Genomic DNA, 17,885 nt, shown 5'->3' with positions numbered 1-17,885 from the left:
GATGAAAATGCAAACTTTTTTTTGATAGAACACTCTCATTTTACTTTTTGTCTACAATGCTTAGAATACATTTAACATCCATTTATAAACCTTAAAACACTACTCTCTCCTATGTCCAGCGCAGGTCTAAAGAAAACTAACAGGCTTCACATAACTTGACAGCTTGTAATGAATCCAAAAAAGACAAAAACTCAGGGCAGCTTCCCTTTTTCTGATCTAGTTTCTTTACCACCTAAGGAAAAAAATACCTTTACTATCTCAAAGTTAGACTATTCTTTAGAAAGATATCTGAGGAGGATACTAAAAGAGGTAAAGGCAGATAACTATACTTCTTAGTTATGTAAGGAAACAAATATAAAGAGAAGCACAACTACAACCAGAAACCATTACACAGCTCAATTTTTGTTTAATGTATTATCATGTAACCAGTTTATTTTTTTTAAAAAAAGACAAAAACCTTTAGCTTGTTAAGAGAATGGAAATAAAATCTCACCTATCAAAGCTGAGACACAAGAAGGCTGAAGAGTATTTTTTTTTAATTTTTTAAAAATCTTTATTTATTTATTTATTTATTTTTTGACAGGCAGAGTGGATAGTGAGGGAGAGAGAGAGATACAGAGAGAAAGGTCTTCCTTTTTGCCGTTGGTTCACCCTCCAATGGCTGCTGTGGCTGGCACATCGTGCTGATCCAAAGCCAGGAGCCAGGTGCTTCTCCTGGTCTCCCATGTGGGTGCAGGACCCAAGCACTTGGGCCATCCTCCACTGCCTTCCCGGGCCATAGCAGAGAGCTGGCCTGGAAGAGGGGCAACCGGGATAGAATCCGGCGCCCCAACCGGGACTAGAACCCGGTGTGCCGGCGCCGCTAGGCGGAGGATTAGCCTGTTAAGCCACGGCGCCGGCCCTGAAGAGTATTTTTAAGAAGTACTGATTTGGGGCAGCTGTGGCCCGGGAGTGCAGTGGAGGATGGCCCAAGTGCTTGGGCCCTGCACCCTCATGGGAGACCAGGAGAAGCACCTGGCTCCTGCCTTCGGATCAGTGCGGTGCGCCGGCCGTGGCAGCCATTGGAGGGTGAACCAACGGCAAAGGAAGACCTTTCTCTCTGTCTCTCTCTCACTGTCCACTCCGTCTGTCAAAAAAAAAAAAAAAAAAAAAAAAAAAAAAAGTACTGATTCGCACATTTGTGGAGTACCACATGTGGAAGACTCTTACACTCAAGTTCAAGCTCCCACACAGGCTACTTTAAGCCCCTGCTCTATGTGTATTTACTCTAAACCGACCCACGATTTAAACAAACTTTATTTTCTGGACACCAAGCGCACAGCAGCTTAGAAACTGGAAGTTAGAAGGGGTGGGCTGTGGTTAGAAAGTGTGATGTCCAAGTACACTGAGCAGGGTACGACAAAACCAAAGCAACCTTGAAACACAAGCAAGGTCCCCGGGCCACCAACTGCCTGGACGTACAAGGGGGTGACACAAAAAAGGGATTCTACAGACACAGAAAACAAAGGGCTAGAAGCTTCGAGACTGTTACCAGAAACTGCAAGCCAACAGATTTTAAAACTTACAAGAAATGGCTAGATTTTAAGAAAAAAATAATTTACATAAATTACCAAAATGGACTCAAGAAGAAATAAAATCAATAATTGCTTACAACCTTTAAAGAGTTGGGATCAGTCAAAAATCTTCGCACGAGACAAACACCAGAGTTGTTAGATTGGTTTTTCTGCCTAGGACGCAACTCTGATGTCAACTCACTCATGGCCAGAGCAAAAGGAATGCAAGAATCAGCTAAGAAAGGCAAGAGAAAGGAAGAACAGGCATACAAATTGGAAGAGGAAATAGAACACTGTTTTCAAATGGCATGACTGTCCATTTAGAGAATCCTAAGGAACCTTAAAAAAATAAAAGCACAATCCAGAAGCTTCTGAATTACATAAGTGAATTCAGCAGGTAGCAGGATACAAGATCAATGCACAAAAAGCAATTATGTAACTATGCACTAACAAGCATGTAGAAACTGAAATTGAAATACGACTTTAAAGGGTAAGGAGTTAGGCTGACAGGAAATGTCTTTAAAATTAATTCTTTGGTCTGAGTTCTAGCTTCTAGTTCTGCTCCACAAGATTCAAATGGCAGGGGGAAAGCAGGCTCGCGGTGCTGGAGTTCACCGGGCGCGGTGGTGAGCCCTGAGAACGTGGGTCTGTGGCTGCCTGAGCCCCATCAGGTCCCTCCCTCGGGTCCTGGCACAGTCCTCATCCTCCTGTGTGTGCACAGACCAAGCCTAACAGCCAACTAAATGCTCCACCTCCCCCCACTCCGACTCCAGAACACAGCCCCCCCCTCCCCCGATCTCAAGCCCATCAGAGAAAAAAGTCAAGGGATGCTTTGTGTGGAGGGCTGCTTCCTCCTCACGTGAAGAACAGGGTAGGAGAGAAGCAGCAGACCGCCAATGATCAGCATTACAACGCAGGGACAGGGGCCGGCACAGCTGCCCCACACGGCTGTTTTCTGTTTTTCTCTCAGACTTGCTTCTTTGCTTTAGTCTTTCTGAAGACTGAAACCAAACCAACTCTCAGAAAAAGAAAACTAGTATTTTAAATGGTTGAAAATGTAGAGACAACCAAAAGAGCCCCAGAAGTCTCTGAGGGAAGCCCCCAGGCTCAGGCTGCCGGCAGCTCAACTTGCCCACAGTCGAGAGCTGTGAGTGTTTTCATATTAGAATTTTCAAAATAAGCACAGCATTCCACAAACAGACCCAAGTTACTAAGGTCTACATTAGCATGGCAGTTATCACTCCAATCCCAATCATACCACTCCCCAATTATCTAAATAGCTTCATACTCAATAGCTAGTCATGTTTTCAATTAGGTGTGAATTAATGCTCAATTTAAACATTATGTTTAGTTCCAGCTGCAACAAACACCTAGCAGAAGCATAACACACACACTTCCTTTACAATTTAAAGTATAATTATTTTCCATAAACACAGCTTTAAAATGAGAGGGTTTTTGGTAAGAATTACTTATTTATTTGGAAGTCAGAATTACAGAGGAGGGGGGAGGGAGGGAGAGGGAGGGAGGAAGGGAGAGAGACAGAGAGAGTGATCTTCCATCTGCTGGTCCACTCCCAAATGCCTGCAAGGGCCAGAACTAGACCAGGCCAAAGCCAGGAGCTAAGAGCTTCTTCTGGGTCTCCCACGCAGGTGCAGGGGCCCAGGCACTTGGGCCATTTTCTACTGCTTTCTCAGGCCATAGCAGAGATCTGGGTCAGAAGAGGAGCAGCCGGGGGATTTAACCCAGTGTCCATATGGGATGCCACTACGTAGTGGGATGTAGCCCACTACGCCATAGTACCGGCCCCAAAATGAGAGTCTTTAATATATAAAAATAAAGCAGTCTGTTTAAACAGTTTCAAAGATGAATAACATGGCTTAAAGTAGAGGTAGATTCTCAATATTCTTTGATAATGAAGTTTTGAGTTTCATGAAAACTCAAATCCTTACGACATTCTGTCAAACTGGAAACAAGGAAAGATTTGCTATTTACTTCCATTACACTTGGGTGAAGTGTGCAAGGTAGAAACCGACTGCTATTGCCTGCAGGTGATCCCGGGACCTGCACGTGAGATCATTCACTCTCTTGTTAAACGACAATACTGGTTTTCACAATAAAATGTCAAACTTTCCAGTTGGACACCTGGATCTAATGTGGTTGAACCACTTCACAGCTGGCGTATTTCCACATACTAACTAGAAATCACAAATATACACAAATCAAAATCAGGTAAAATTATCTGAAACAGCTCATCTAATGTCACACTGTCCACAAATGCTCTCTCCCCTGTCAAACGACGTCACCAGATGGACACACATGTGGCTTGCATTATTCTGGCTTCCAACGCGAATTCTTGACCACAATTACAACTTCGTATTATGCCAAAATAATACCAAGAGTTCATAAAATAAATGGTTTTACATATTTCATATTCTATAAAAACAGTATCAAAGACAACATCCCTCAGGTAAAGGTCCACAAAACATTTCTCTCTGTACTGTGAACACTCTTCTCTGGAGAGAAAAAGCAGCCAGTATGTAGCCTGTATGCGGAAAATGGAAAAGGATCACTCATCATACCCCTCCTTTTTTCCTGCTATTGCTACCAGGGAATCCAAATGCAAGGTCTTCGCTTTAGTTTCTGATACACTTGGAGGCTCCTTCCCCAGTCATTTATTACAAGTCTTAACCAATAATCTTTATGTTAAATATTCAGGTACAGGTCTGGTAATCATCTTTCTTTTCCTATTGTATGTAGATAGAAATAAAACAGTCAACTCTCAAGCATTCTGAAAATAAAAACTCTATACTTCCACATCTGAAAGAGCTGGCTCAAATGTTCCCAGAAGAGGAACTGGTGAGAATCTCATCTGGCTATAAACAGATAAGCCCATCATTTTAAAAAAATTAGCAAATATAAGCAACCACATGACCTCTCAAAGAAGAGACGGTAAGGTCCATTTAAGCAGAATACTGAAAGAAACCAAAAGGACAGAGTCAGCACTGTGGCTCAGCGGTTAAAGCTGCGGCCTGCAGCACTGGCATCCCATATGGGCTCCTGTTGGGAGTCCTGGCTGCTCCACTTCCAATCCAGCTCCCTGCTAAGGCACCCGGGGAAGCATCAGAGGATAGCCCAAATCCTTGGGCCCCTGCACCCATGTGGGAGACCTGGATGAAGCTCCTGGCTCCTGGCTTCGGCCTGGTCCAGCCCTGGATGTTGTGGCCATTTGGGGAGTGAACCAGGGGATGGAAGCTCTCTCTCTCTCTGTTTCTCCTTCTCTCCCTCTGTAACTCTGCTTCTCAAATAAATCTTTTTTTTTTTTTAAAGATTTATTTTATTTATTTGAAAGACAGAGAGAGAGAGTGAGAGAGAGAGAGAGAGAGGTCTTTCATCGCTGGTTCACTTCCCAAATGGACACAATGGCCAGAGCTTAGCTGATCTCAAGCCAGGAGGTTTTCCCGGATCTCCCACGTGAGTGCAGGAGCCCAAGGACTTGGGCCATCCTCCGCTGTTTTCCTAGACGTAATAGCAGGGAGTGGGATCGGAAGTGGAGCAGCCAGGACTTGAACTGGTGCCCACATGGGATGCCAGCACTGCAGACCAGGGTTTTAACCCGCTGAGCTACAGCAGTGGCCCCATCTGGAAGGAAGGAAGGAAGGGAGGGAGGGAAGGGAGGAAGGAAGGAAGGAAGGAAGGAAGGAAAAGGAAATGGTTGAAAGATCTGCTGTACAATTTAAAACTTCTACATATCAAAAAAAAAAAAAAAAAGGCCACAAACAAAAAAGGTAATAAGCTGGGTAAAACATTTTCAGCATACGACAAAGTGTTAATATAATATAATGAATTTATAACAAAAGATGAAACACATGACTCAGCAGACAATGGCAATGCCCATATTAATTAGAAGTCACATTTATCCTTGGCCAACAAATCCGAAGGGTGTTCAAAAGTCCATGGAAAATGCATCTCAGGGTTGGCACTGTGGCAGACTGGGTTAAGCCCGCACTACATCCTATATGGACACCAGTTTGAGTCCCAGCTGCTTCACTTCCAATCCAGCTTCTTGCTAATGCACCTGGGAAAGCAGCAAGGATGGCTCAAGTGCTTGGGCACCTGCATCTGTGTGGGAGATACGGAAGAAGCTCCTTGCTTCACCCTCAGCCCCAGCTGTTGCAGCCATTTGGGGAGTGAACCAGCAGATGGAAGACCTCTCTCTCTCCCTGTCTCTCTAAATCTTCCTTTCAAACAAATAAAATAAACCTTTAAAAAAGAAAAAGTGACTTATGAAAAACAATGTATGAATTTCAGATTTTTGCACTGAAATAAATTTATCTTTTAATTACATACATGAGCTTTTTCTGAAGTTGCCTTAGGTATGAAAAAGGTTATTCCTGAAATCTATTAGACATTCAAAGTAAAATGTGATATGATTTTTCATGTCAATTTGTTTTTCTTTCACATTAAAAATAGTTACTTATTTGAAAGGCAGAGTCAAATAGAGAGAGAGACATCTTCCATCTGCTGGTTCACTTCCCAAATGGCTGCAATAGCCAGGGGTGGACTGGGCTTTAGCCAGGAACCAGGAGCCAGGAGCTTCTTCTGGGTCTCCCACATGGTTGCAGGGACTCAGGCTCTAGGGGCATCCTCTGCTTCTTTCCCAGGTACATTAGCAGGTAGCTGGACTGGAAGTGGAGCATCCAGGACAAGAACTGGTGCCCATGTGGGATGCTGGCACTGCAGGTGACAGCTTAACCCTGTAGGCTACAATGCTGGCTCCTGTTTCACATTTTAATGGTACTATCTCCAGTATGTGATATTGGGAAAGTAACATCTTACATACTAATGTGAAAACATAAATCCACATAACATTCCAAGAAAGAAATTTAGTACTATGCATCAAAGCTTTACAACTGTGTATGAGGCCCGCACTGTGGAATAGTGAATTAAGCCACCACTTGCAACACTGGCATCCCATATCATCAGATGTGCTAGTTCCCAGCTACCCCACACATCCCGTATCATCAGATGTGCTGGTTCCCAGCTACCCCACTTTTGATACAGATGCCTGCTAACAAGCCTGGGAATATAGTAAAAGATGGCCCAAATGCTTGGGCCCCTGCTCCTGACGTGGGAAACCAGGATGGAGTTCTTGGCCCCTGGTTTTTCCTGGTCCAGACATGGCTATTGCAGCCATTTGGGAGTGAACCAGTAAATGGAAGATTGATTTCTCTCTCTGTCTCTGAAGTTCTTTCAAATAAGTAAATAAATATTTTAAAATAATGAAACTTGGAGCCGGTGCTGTGGTGTAGTGGGTAAAGCCGCCGCCTGCAGTGCCAGCATCCCATAAGGGCACCGGTTCGAGACCCAGCAGCTAAACTTCCGATCCAGCTCTCTGCTATGGCCTGGGAAAGCAGTGGAAGATGGCCCAAGTCCCTGGGCCCCTGCACCTGCGTGGGAGACCCAGAGGAAGCTCCTGGCTCCTGGCTTCAGATCAGCACAGCTCTGGCCACTGTAGCCAATTGGGGAGTGAACCAGCAGGTGGAAGGCCTCTCTCTCTCTCTGCCTCTCCTTCTCTCTCTGTGTAACTCTGATTTTCAAATAAATGAATAAATCTTTAAAAAAAAAAATGAAACTGTGTATAACCTTTTATCCAATGTTTCACAATTAGAAATTCATCCCCAGAAAAGAATCAAATAAAGATGCAAAGGTTTATTTATGTATTTGAAAAGCAGAGATAGAAAGAGAGGAAACAGAGACAGAGATCTTCCATCTGCTGGTTCACTACCCAAATGGCTGCAGTGGCTGGAGCTGGGCCAGGCCAAAGCCAGGAGTCAGGAGCTTCATCTAGGTCTCCCATGTGGGCTCAGGGGCCCCAGGACTTAGGCTATCCTGCACTGCTTTCCCAGTCACATTAGCAGGGAGCTCGATCACAAGATGAGCAGCCAGGACTTGAACCAGGACCCATATAGGATGCCGGCACTGAAGGTGGAGGCTTAACCTATGCCATAGCATAAAGATTTATATACAAGAGAAATAAGGGATATAGATTTATATACAAGACATAAGATGTATATACAAGAGATAGTCATCATATCATTAGTTACATTAGCAAAAAATCGGTAATATCTGTATTGGCCCATTCATAGAGGACTGGTTAAATAAACAGTGGTATTTTCATATCCTAGAATAATACAAAGACATTAAAAGCCATGTCTGAGCATTTAACATTCTGGAAATGCTTACAAAATTAAATGAAAATGATTATAAAACAGTATTTTTAAATTGACCTCAACACACACATACACACACATATACAATACACACATACATACAAACACATATTTTTATTATTATTATTTTTTGACAGGCAGAGTGGACAGTGAGAGAGAGAGACAGAGAGAAAGGTCTTCCTTTGCCGTTGGTTCACCCTCCAATGGCCGCCATGGCTGGCGCACTGCAGCCAGCGCACTGCGCTGATCCGAAGCCAGGAGCTAGGTGCTTCTCCTGGTCTCCCATGCGGGTGCAGGGGCCCAGGGACTTGGGCCATCTTCCACTGCTTTCCCAGGCCATAGCAGAGAGCTGGACTGGAAGAGGAACAACCGGGACAGAATCCTGACTGGGACTAGCACCCGGGGTGCCGGCGCTGCAGGCAGAGGATTAGCCTATTGAGCCGCGGCGCCGGCCACAAACACATATTTTTTTTAAAAAATTATAGATAGGAAATACCACTGTGGTTATTATGGATACAGTGTGATTATTGCAGTCGTATTTCTTTTCCAAAACATCAGATTCTACTGGACTTAATTTTATAGTTGGAAAAAAAAAATGCTATTTGAAAAGGAAGCCGATCTTGAAAAACATCAATCTAATTTCATATTATAAATCCAAAGTTACAAGTAAAATGTACAAGAATTAAAGAATGAAGTATATATTTTTAAAGATTTATTTATCTATTTAAAAGGCAGAATTAGAGAGAACGAGAGACAGAGAGAGTGAGATCTTCCATCCGCTGGTTCACTCCCCAAGTGGCTGCCATGGCGGGAGCTGGCCCCATCTGAAGCCAGGAGCAGGAATTTCTTCCAGGTCTCTCACTTGTGTGTAGGGGCCCAAGTGCTTGGGCCATCCTCCACTGCCTTCCCAGGTGTTATCAGCAGGGAGCTGGATGGGAAGTGGAGCAGTCGGGACTCAAACAGGCACCCACATGGAGATGCCAGTGCCACAGTGGCAGCTTTACCTGCTACGCCATGGCACCGGCCCATTAAGTATTATTTTTTGAAACTCTAAAGAAAAGGCTTGGCAACAGTGAAGAAGTAAAGAGGCACACAAAGAAACAGAGCAAAGGGGGCAGAAGAGCCTAATTGGTGGAGAAAGGACCAGCAAATACAGAGGTCTCCACTGGAACCAGCCTGACTCTCAAACAGCACTGGGGATTAGTGGTACGCCTGGGGAGGGAAGCAGGAAACGCTCTTTCTAAGAGTGCCAAGAGAAGTAATCTGCATTCCTCTGTATGTGGAGCTACTATTTATAGGCTAGCCAACAGAAATAGATTATGAGATGCCATTTAATAACTCGTACAGCTGAGCTTAGAAGAGGAGCGTGTCCAAAATATAATAAAGAGGGAAGAAGGGGGAGCAGCAGCAGGAAAGGGGCCATTCCATTGTTAAAACAAAAGGCTCACTACTTGCTAATCCAACAGCAGAGCTATGACAGGAATTCAACTCTTATCAGTTACTTTTTTAAAGATGTATGTATGTATTTATTTATTTGAAAGGCAGAGTTACAGAGAGAGAGAGGTCTTCCACCTGTTGGTTCACTCCCCAAAAGGCCACAACAGCCAGGGCTGGGCCAGGCTGAAACCAGGAGCCAGGAGCTTCATCCAGGTCTCCCACGGGGTGCAGTGGCACAAGCACTTGTGCCATCATCCTCTGATTTCCAAGGCTCATTAGTTGGACAGGAAGTGGAACAGCAGGGACTTGGACCATCACCCATATGCAATGCTGGCGTCGCAGGCAGCAGCTTAATCTACTCACCACAATGCCAGTACCCTTATCAGTTACCTATGAATGCAAATGTTAACTTTGCCCATCTACTAGTCAATTCTGGTTTCAGGGTTCTGACACCTGAAGGTAGGTAGTTGTGTGTGTGGTGGGGGGAGGACACTGATTTAAGTATGGATGTGACAAGAGAGAGAGGAATCCTCACAGAAATCCAAGGACAAAATGAGCAACGTAAGTGGGCCTGGGCCTCGAGGAGCCTGGAACTAAGATTGTGCTCTGGTGCTGGGCTGCCTTAGGGAGCAGCAGCGGGGGTAGCAGGAATCTGGGGACCTCACGCTAGAGCTCTGATCATTCCTGAGATTTGGCAACCCTCTGGGCATCAGCTGTGCGAGCTCATTTCCCTCTGGCACCAGCTGGTACCTCTGCTTCTAGGCACAGTATTTTCTACCTTACAGGGGTCACTTTCTCCCATCTCGCTCTAATTCTCTATCAAGTGCCCTTCCTATCTACTTCTCTTGACTTTTCAAATTCTTCCAGTGCTTAATGGCCAATCTCTGATTGTTCTGTGAGTTTTATGATCCAGAGCAACACGTGTGTTCTTACAGGAAGCACCACACTACCTTGAGTGGGAAGTATATGCAGTCATAAACTTGAAAGGAGAGCTATAGATACATTTCCTGAATCAGCAAGTGCAAGCCTGCGAGAACCTCAGAGGTGAGGCTAATTTCCATTTGGACCACGCCGTCCAGCGGCTGAGCTCTGAGTAGTGTCTTTCATTTGGGCGTCCACGCCAGTTCCATCACCTCTAGCCAAGGAAGACAGGACCATTCCAAATGTAGGAGCACAGCTGCCTTGGTTTACTCCCTCGGCAAAAGTTCCTCTTAGACATGACGGTGGGAATGGCAAGGAGCTGAAGTCACACAGTGACAACATGCAATCCATAGAGATGTTTGACACTTCAGCTCCCGGCCCAGCATTCCATACATCGTGCTCTCTGGAATTCCAGTACACTACAAGACACCCAGGGGTCTCCACAAGCAAAGGTTTCTGTTTAGCTCCCTGAGAGAGGACGGTCTCCTGGACATTATTTCCCAAACTGTGTGGGGCCGCCAAGACTCTGGGAACTGGTTTGCAGAACGCTGTCCTGTGGTGCCCCAAGTTTCCCCACAATCCAAAAACCACAATGAGCTGAGTTTCCAGGAAGCAGGCGCTTTGTTTCATGCCATGCTTGGTGCACATCACTCACTCAACTTATGGATGCTTGTGAAACTAAGTCAGTACTAGGAGGCTGAAGGGGAAATGGGAGATGGAATGAGAAACAGGAAAAATAAAATCAAGAGGACTACCATTTCCAGTAATGACATATTATATTTTCAGGGCAATCTTGCTGCTGAAAACAACTAAAAATCTAGATACAAAAGCCAAACAAAAAATCAAAATACCTTAAAAAAAAAAAACCTGATAGGATGTTGAGAAACTGCCAGACCAAATTTTAAGGTCAAGTGGGAACCCAGAGAGGTAACGGGACACTGCACCTCTAAGACACTCTGGCTCTGAGGGTGCCTGCTGGCAGATCTCAGCCGAGTATATCTTGCAGTGGCTCCCAGGATGACAGGGACAAATGTCAGGGCACACAGTCCTCAAAAGGTAGACAGTCCACAGGAATTCCCCCCCACATCAAACTGAAACCCCAAAGGGCTGAACTATAACCAAACCTAACCCCCAGGCCACCCCTAGGAGATGGAGGATAGGATATTTACGTCTCAAGAGAAGCAAGCTGAGGAAAGTTTGATGGAGAAGGCCTATGTCTCTAAGAAATTTGATCAGCCTGGGTAAGGACTGCAGTCTGGGTTTGCACAGAGTTGGTAATCCAGGGAACTCCAAACCATGATATTCCTTAAAAATATTTTTGGTGAGTGACACTATCATACCTGAAAATTCAGCATAAGTAAACACAAACTCATTCTGAAGGAAGACATCTTCATTCTAGACTTCAAAGAATACCCACAAGTTAATTGTAAGGTCAATAAGCAGTGAACAGAGTCACATAAAATACACATCCAACAGCCTCTGTGGTGAGAGCAAGAGCCCACAGGAACAGACGCACAGAGATTCCAGATGCCAGCATGACCAGATCCCGATCTTAACAAATATGCTTGCTATGCACACCCAATAAAAGTCAAACTCGAAAATACTTTCAAGGAACAAGAAACTATAAAAAGTGACCTAGGAAGAGATGTCAATCAAAGTTATCTGTAGTCAAATTCTTTCTAGAAACAAAAACAAAACTCTAGGCCCAGGTGACTTCATTGGTAAATCTGAGATAATTTGAGAAAAAAGAAAATTCCAATCCACACAAGCTCTGTATAAAAATTCCTCCAATATTTATTTTATTATGTTAACATAACCTGGTAACAAAGTAAAAACACACCATGAGGAGAAAAAATACAAAATAATCTCCATGACCAGTACAGACAAAAGCCTTTTAAATATCAGCAAGCTGAATCCAACAGTATACAAAAATGATCAAATGAGTTAAGCTCTCAGTCCAGAGTTGGGTTAACATTAGAAAATCAACCCAATTTATCACACTGAGTAAAAAGTATGTCATAATCTTATTAGATGTAGCAAAGCTATTTCATACGATTCAACATCCACTTAGGATGAAAACTGGTTTACTAAAGTAAACCAGGACAGAAAAATAAGCATTATTTAACCCAATAAGTGTGTTTCCAAAAAACGACTGTTACCTCCATCCTTAATGACATACTGAGATACGTTTCTTATGACAAGGATGTTCACTCTGATCCCTTCCACTTACAAATCAAGAGGACTACTAGCCAGCAAAACAAGCTAAGTTAAGATATAAGGCACTGATTAACTTTACCCCTACAGATTTCAAAGGAACAAACAAAACTGACATTATTTTCAGATGATGTAATCATGTACTCCAGAAATCCAAAACAATCCATACATAAGAATAAGTAAGAATTTGGAAGATTGGTAGATACAAAACAATATATAAAATACTTCTGTGTGTCCTATTCCATACTCTGTTTCAGTAACAAACAATATAAAATGTAAAATAAACACAGCATTTATAATAGCATCAGTGATATGAAATAACTAGGATAATCCAAGAAAAGATTTGTAAATTTTCTGAGAGGGAGAGAGAGAGAGAGTGAGCGAGCGAGCGAGCTCCCATCCTCTGATTAACTTTCCAAATACCCGCAAACAGCCAGGGCTGGGCCAGGCCAGAATAAAAAGCTGAGAGCCCAATCCAGGTCTCTCACGTGGGTGGCAGGGACTCAGTTACTTGAGCCGTCACCCGTTGCCTCCCAGGGTCGCACTGGCAGGAAGCTGGAATTGAGAGCTGGAGCTGGAAATCAAACCCAGGAACTCCAATGTGGGATATGGATTTCTTAATGTGTTTTATGACCTAAGCCAAACATCCATTCCTACCAATTTTTATGGGGGGGGGACCCCCACATATCTCTACTGGACAAGCATACTAAATAATATTACACTGAAATTTAGAACTTCTCGTAGCTGGCATTGTGGCACAGCTGGTTAAGCTACCACCTAAGACACTGGCATCCCATATGAGCACTGATTTATGGAGTCCTGATTGCTTCGCTTCCAATTCAGCTCCCTGCTTATGCACCTGGGAAAGCAGTGGAAGATGGCCCAAGTACCTGAACCCCTACAATCCATGCGGGAGATCTGGATGGAGTTGCAGGCTCCTGGCCTTAACCTGGCATGGCCCTGGCCATTGCAGACATTTGGGGAGTCAATCAGTGGATAGAAGAGCTCTCTCTGTGCCTTTCTGTGTTTCTGTAACTCTGCCTTGCAAATAAAGAAAACAGATTTTTTTTTTTTTTTTTTGACAGGCAGAGTGGACAGTGAGAGAGAGACAGAGAGAAAGGTCTTCCTTTTGCCGTTGGTTCACCCTCCAATGGCCGCCGCGGCTGGCGCGCTGCGGCCGGTGCACCACGCTGATCCGATGGCAGGAGCCAGGTGCTTCTCCTGGTCTCCCATGCGGGTGCAGGGCCCAAGCACTTGGGCCATCCTCCACTGCACTCCCTGGCCATAGCAGAGAGCTGGCCTGGAAGAGGGGCAACCAAGATAGAATCCATGCCCCGACCGGGACTAGAACCCGGTGTGCCGGTGCCGCAAGGCGGAGGATTAGCCTATTGAGCCGCGGCGCCGGCCGAAAACAGATATTTTTTAAAAGGACTTAAATTAACATTTTCTGTTCATCAAAAGCATTAGGTAAGAAGCAGTATTTTCTTTTTTAAAAAATATTTTCCCCCCAGAAACCTTTTATTTGAGGCATACAAGCGTCAAACACTTCATACTTACAACTTTAGGAACATGGTGATTCTTCCCACTATACCTGCCCTCCCACCCCTGTACCCACCCCTCTTCCTCCTTCCTCTCCTATTCCCACTCTTATTTTGTTACTAAGATCTATTTTCAATAAACTTTATACACACATGATTAACTCTGTGTTAAGTAAAGAGTTCAACAACCCAGGGGGGAGACCTGGATGAAGTTCCTACCTCTTGGCTTCAGTCTGGCCTGGATTTGGCTGTTGCAGCCATTTGGGGAGTGAACCAGTGGATGAAAGATCTCGGTTCTCCTCAGCCCCACCTCTGCAATGCTCTATTCCTTACTCTGTTTTTCAAATAAATAAATAGTTTTTAAAAGAATATAAATTGACATAATTACTTTGGAAAATAGATTGGCAATATCCTGTGAATTTAAAGATACGAGTTTCCTGGGGCTGGCACTGTGGCTTATCAATGTCACAGCCTGCAGTGCCAGCATTCCATATGGGTGCCAGTTCGAGTCCTGGCTGCTCCACTTCCGATCCAGCTCTCTGCTATGGCCTGGGAAAGCAGCAGAAGATGGTCCAAGTGCTTGGGCCCCTGAACCCATGTGGGAGACTGGAGGAAGTTCCTGGCTCCTGGCTTCGGATAGGCGGCCTGTTACAGCCATCTGGGGAGTGAACCAGTGGATGGAAGACCTCTCTCTCTCTTTCTCTCTCTCTACCCCTTCCCCGCCCCGCCACTCTTTAACTCTGCCTTTCAAATAAATAAATAATTCTTAAAAAAAAAAAAAGATATGGATTTCCTAAGACCCAGCAATTCTCCTAAATTTAAACTCTTGAGATACTAGTACCCATGTGTACCACAAAAAAAATATATAAAAATGGTCATAGCTGTTTTTAATATTATGAAATAGAGCAGAACACAGCGGTAGTTCAAAAAGTTCATGGAAAATGGAATTAAAAGATAAGCTTATTCTGGTGCAAAAAATGTTGAAATCCATGAGTATTTTCATCCCACATTTTACAAGAACCTTTTGAAGACTCCATGATATAATGGAATTGTATATCTGCAACAGATGAGAGAAATGAAAATAAATGCACAAATACTGACATATTTACTTGTATATGTGTGTAGAAAAGAGGAAAACTAATCTACATCACTTAAAGAAACACACATAGTGGTAAGACTGTAAGGGGAAAGGAAAAGTGATCTTCCCCAAGGTAAGAATATGCTTACATCTGGGGTGTGGTGAGGGTGGACAGACGGGGTCTGACTAGGAAGGCCATGCAGCACGCTTAACGCTTCTGGTACACCGGCAGTGCTCTAGTCCTTAATCTGGATGCAAACAGACTTCATAACTATGCATTAAAATGCACTTTTACATTTTATTCATTGTTCAATAAAATAAAAAGCTAACAAAGAAACGTACACGAGAGAGAGAACAAAGCAAGCAGACCGGCACTAGTGATTGCTCCTGGTAAGCAGCTCAGGTATCCTCAGTGAAACTCGGGTGAGTATGGGATACAGATGTCCATACACACACATGTGAGGGCCACCTCAGTCAGACCAGTGTCTCCAAGCACACTCCCTTCATCACCGCTGTGAGGCTGTAACACCTGAAGACAATCTCTGACCCAATACTAATGGAACATGGCCTTTGCTGAGTTTTTCCTACTTGACTCCATATGCTTTGTGTCTACACAAAGAGCCATTCTGACAGAGAAAGCCACGAGCATTTGGCAAGGCCAATGCAACTGAGTGCTCCTAAAGGAAAACACGAGATTCCCACTACATATGGGTGGATTCCTCCAAGTACTGTAAAATTTAGCTGCATATGAAAAACCGCTGGTTCAGTAAGGTAACTTGCAATATTTAGGACTAACCCTCCTTGGCACAAGGCCACCCTGCCACAGGACCTGTGTACTTTGAGATGCTCTGCACCCAAGACTGCGTCCTCAAGCCTGTGCTACATCTTACCAGCCACGGAGGGGAACTGGAATTCTACTTTCTTATCCAATTGCATGGGAGAAAAACTCAAGTTTCCTGGATGTAACTCATAAATTTCATCTGTTTAACCTAGTTCCTTCAGATGAAATGAAATAATGGAGGATAGTTTTAAAATTCTGATTTGACAAGTGTTTATATTTACATAGCAACAAACGTGCAGGGTCTTCAAGAAGTTCATGGAAATGTGCATGGCTTTTAATTTTATTTTCCACGAACTTTCTGAAGTGCCCTTGTCATGGTCTTGCCTTCACAGTTCTGAGGAAGTGTTTCTACGCTTTCTTCCAGTGTAACTGGATGTGTAAGGGAAGCACACGTAGAGTCCACCTACTCGTGCATTCTTCATCCTCCAACAGCCTGCTGGTCTGTCCCAATTTGACCATTCGTCATCGTAGTGCAGGCTCACTATATCTACAATCAGTATTTCACCTCAAATTGGGACGTCAGTACCATGTTTGTACTGAATTTCTTGGAAAGATCTTAAGAGTGTTTTACTCTTCCTCCACTTAGCACTGTTGTATTAATGCTACCTACTCCAGCAGTTTCTTTTTTCAGAATGGCTCTCTAATGTACCTTGTTTCTCCACTCTCACTGCCAGTAACTGCGTCCAGATTTCTTTTGCCACATTCCTCGATTTCTACAACACCTCAGTCTCTCCTGCCTTGCCAGCCTCACTTCCTTTCAGGAACAGTCAACAGTTACAACATCCTGCACCTGCTACTCACTTGCTGCCATCCCTAATTAGCCCCAGTTTATAACAAACTTCATTCTCCCTCCTCTGAAACACCTCTAGCACTTTATCCCTCACATTCAATTCTATTTTTAACATCCACATCAAGTTCTAATGTCTCCCTGTTGATTTCTTAAATTACAGTTAATACCATAATTTCTTATCTTTTTTTCAGATTATTTAGGACATGTCAATTTCATCTTTACATCTGTACAATAAGATTCAAAAGACAGAGAACTGTCGTATATTGCTTCTCATACCCAAAGCGCCTAACAGAAGGAAAGATGTTTACATCCATGTTTCTCAGAGACAAAAAGGCAGGCGAGCCCAGGCACTCCAGTGCACCCTGGTGCTCTGGCCTTGGCTCGGGGCACCGAGGACTACCGCTGGTCTCTGCACTGGCTAGTGACCCTGACTCACCATTTTGCCAAACTGAACAAATAATTGGCATCAATGGGAAAGCATCTATGAAATCCTGTTTGAACCACTGGATATGTGTTTAGAGATGATTATTTGAAAGCCTGACCAGAGAGTCTTGCTGAAGGAACTGAATGCTAATTTTGACTATGAATCCACTGGGACAGAGGCCCCAAACCAGAATTTTCTAGGCATTAGGCAAGTTATTAGAAATCAAACATCTAATAATAATAAGTATTGTCACTAAATTAACTTGCTTCTAGAGCAGGCATTGGGCACAGTGAGAACACAAAGTGTATGGGTCAGGGTGTGTTGAGGACGGGGGTGAGGGAGAAGAAAAGCTCACTCTAGGAGAAAAAGGCACAGCGTTATTTTAGTACATGCTGAGGATCAGAGAAGCTACTATGGGCACGAAGGAAAGATGATGACTCCTAGAGTGAAGGGAAAGGAACATGGCTGACAAGTGTAATCTGGCACTGTATAGATTAGGTAAAGACAAGACTATCTGCTTTATAGAGTAAACTAAGGGCAGTAACTACTGATGAGAGAATGCATTCTTATTTTAGGTCTACACTCATGGCTTTCATTCACAAATGGCTGATGCAGGTTAGTAAACAACAGCTGAGGGGCCAGTGGCGTAGTGGGCTAAGCTGCACCTGTGACACTGACATCTCATATGGCCTCTGGTTTGAGTCCCAGCTGTTCCACTTCCAATCCAGCTCCCTGCTAATGTGCCTTGGAAAGCAGCAGTAGATGGCCCAAGTGCTTCAGCCTCTGTATGCATGTGGGAGACCCAGATGGAGTTCCAGGCTCCTGGCTTCAGCCTGGCAGAGCCCTGGCCATTGAAGCC

General features: G+C 44.0%; 1 protein-coding gene across 3 annotated transcripts in view; it reads right to left on the bottom strand.

Moving 5' to 3' along the window:
- Positions 1–17,885, bottom strand: part of SOCS5 (suppressor of cytokine signaling 5) — a 67,622-nt gene that overhangs the window by 13,189 nt on the left and 36,548 nt on the right. The gene's annotated exons all lie outside the window — the stretch shown is intronic.

The sequence above is a fragment of the Lepus europaeus genome, chromosome 13, assembly GCF_033115175.1.
Source record: "Lepus europaeus isolate LE1 chromosome 13, mLepTim1.pri, whole genome shotgun sequence".
Taxonomy (NCBI): Eukaryota; Metazoa; Chordata; class Mammalia; order Lagomorpha; family Leporidae; genus Lepus; species Lepus europaeus.
This window is presented reverse-complemented; position numbering and strand designations above follow the sequence as displayed.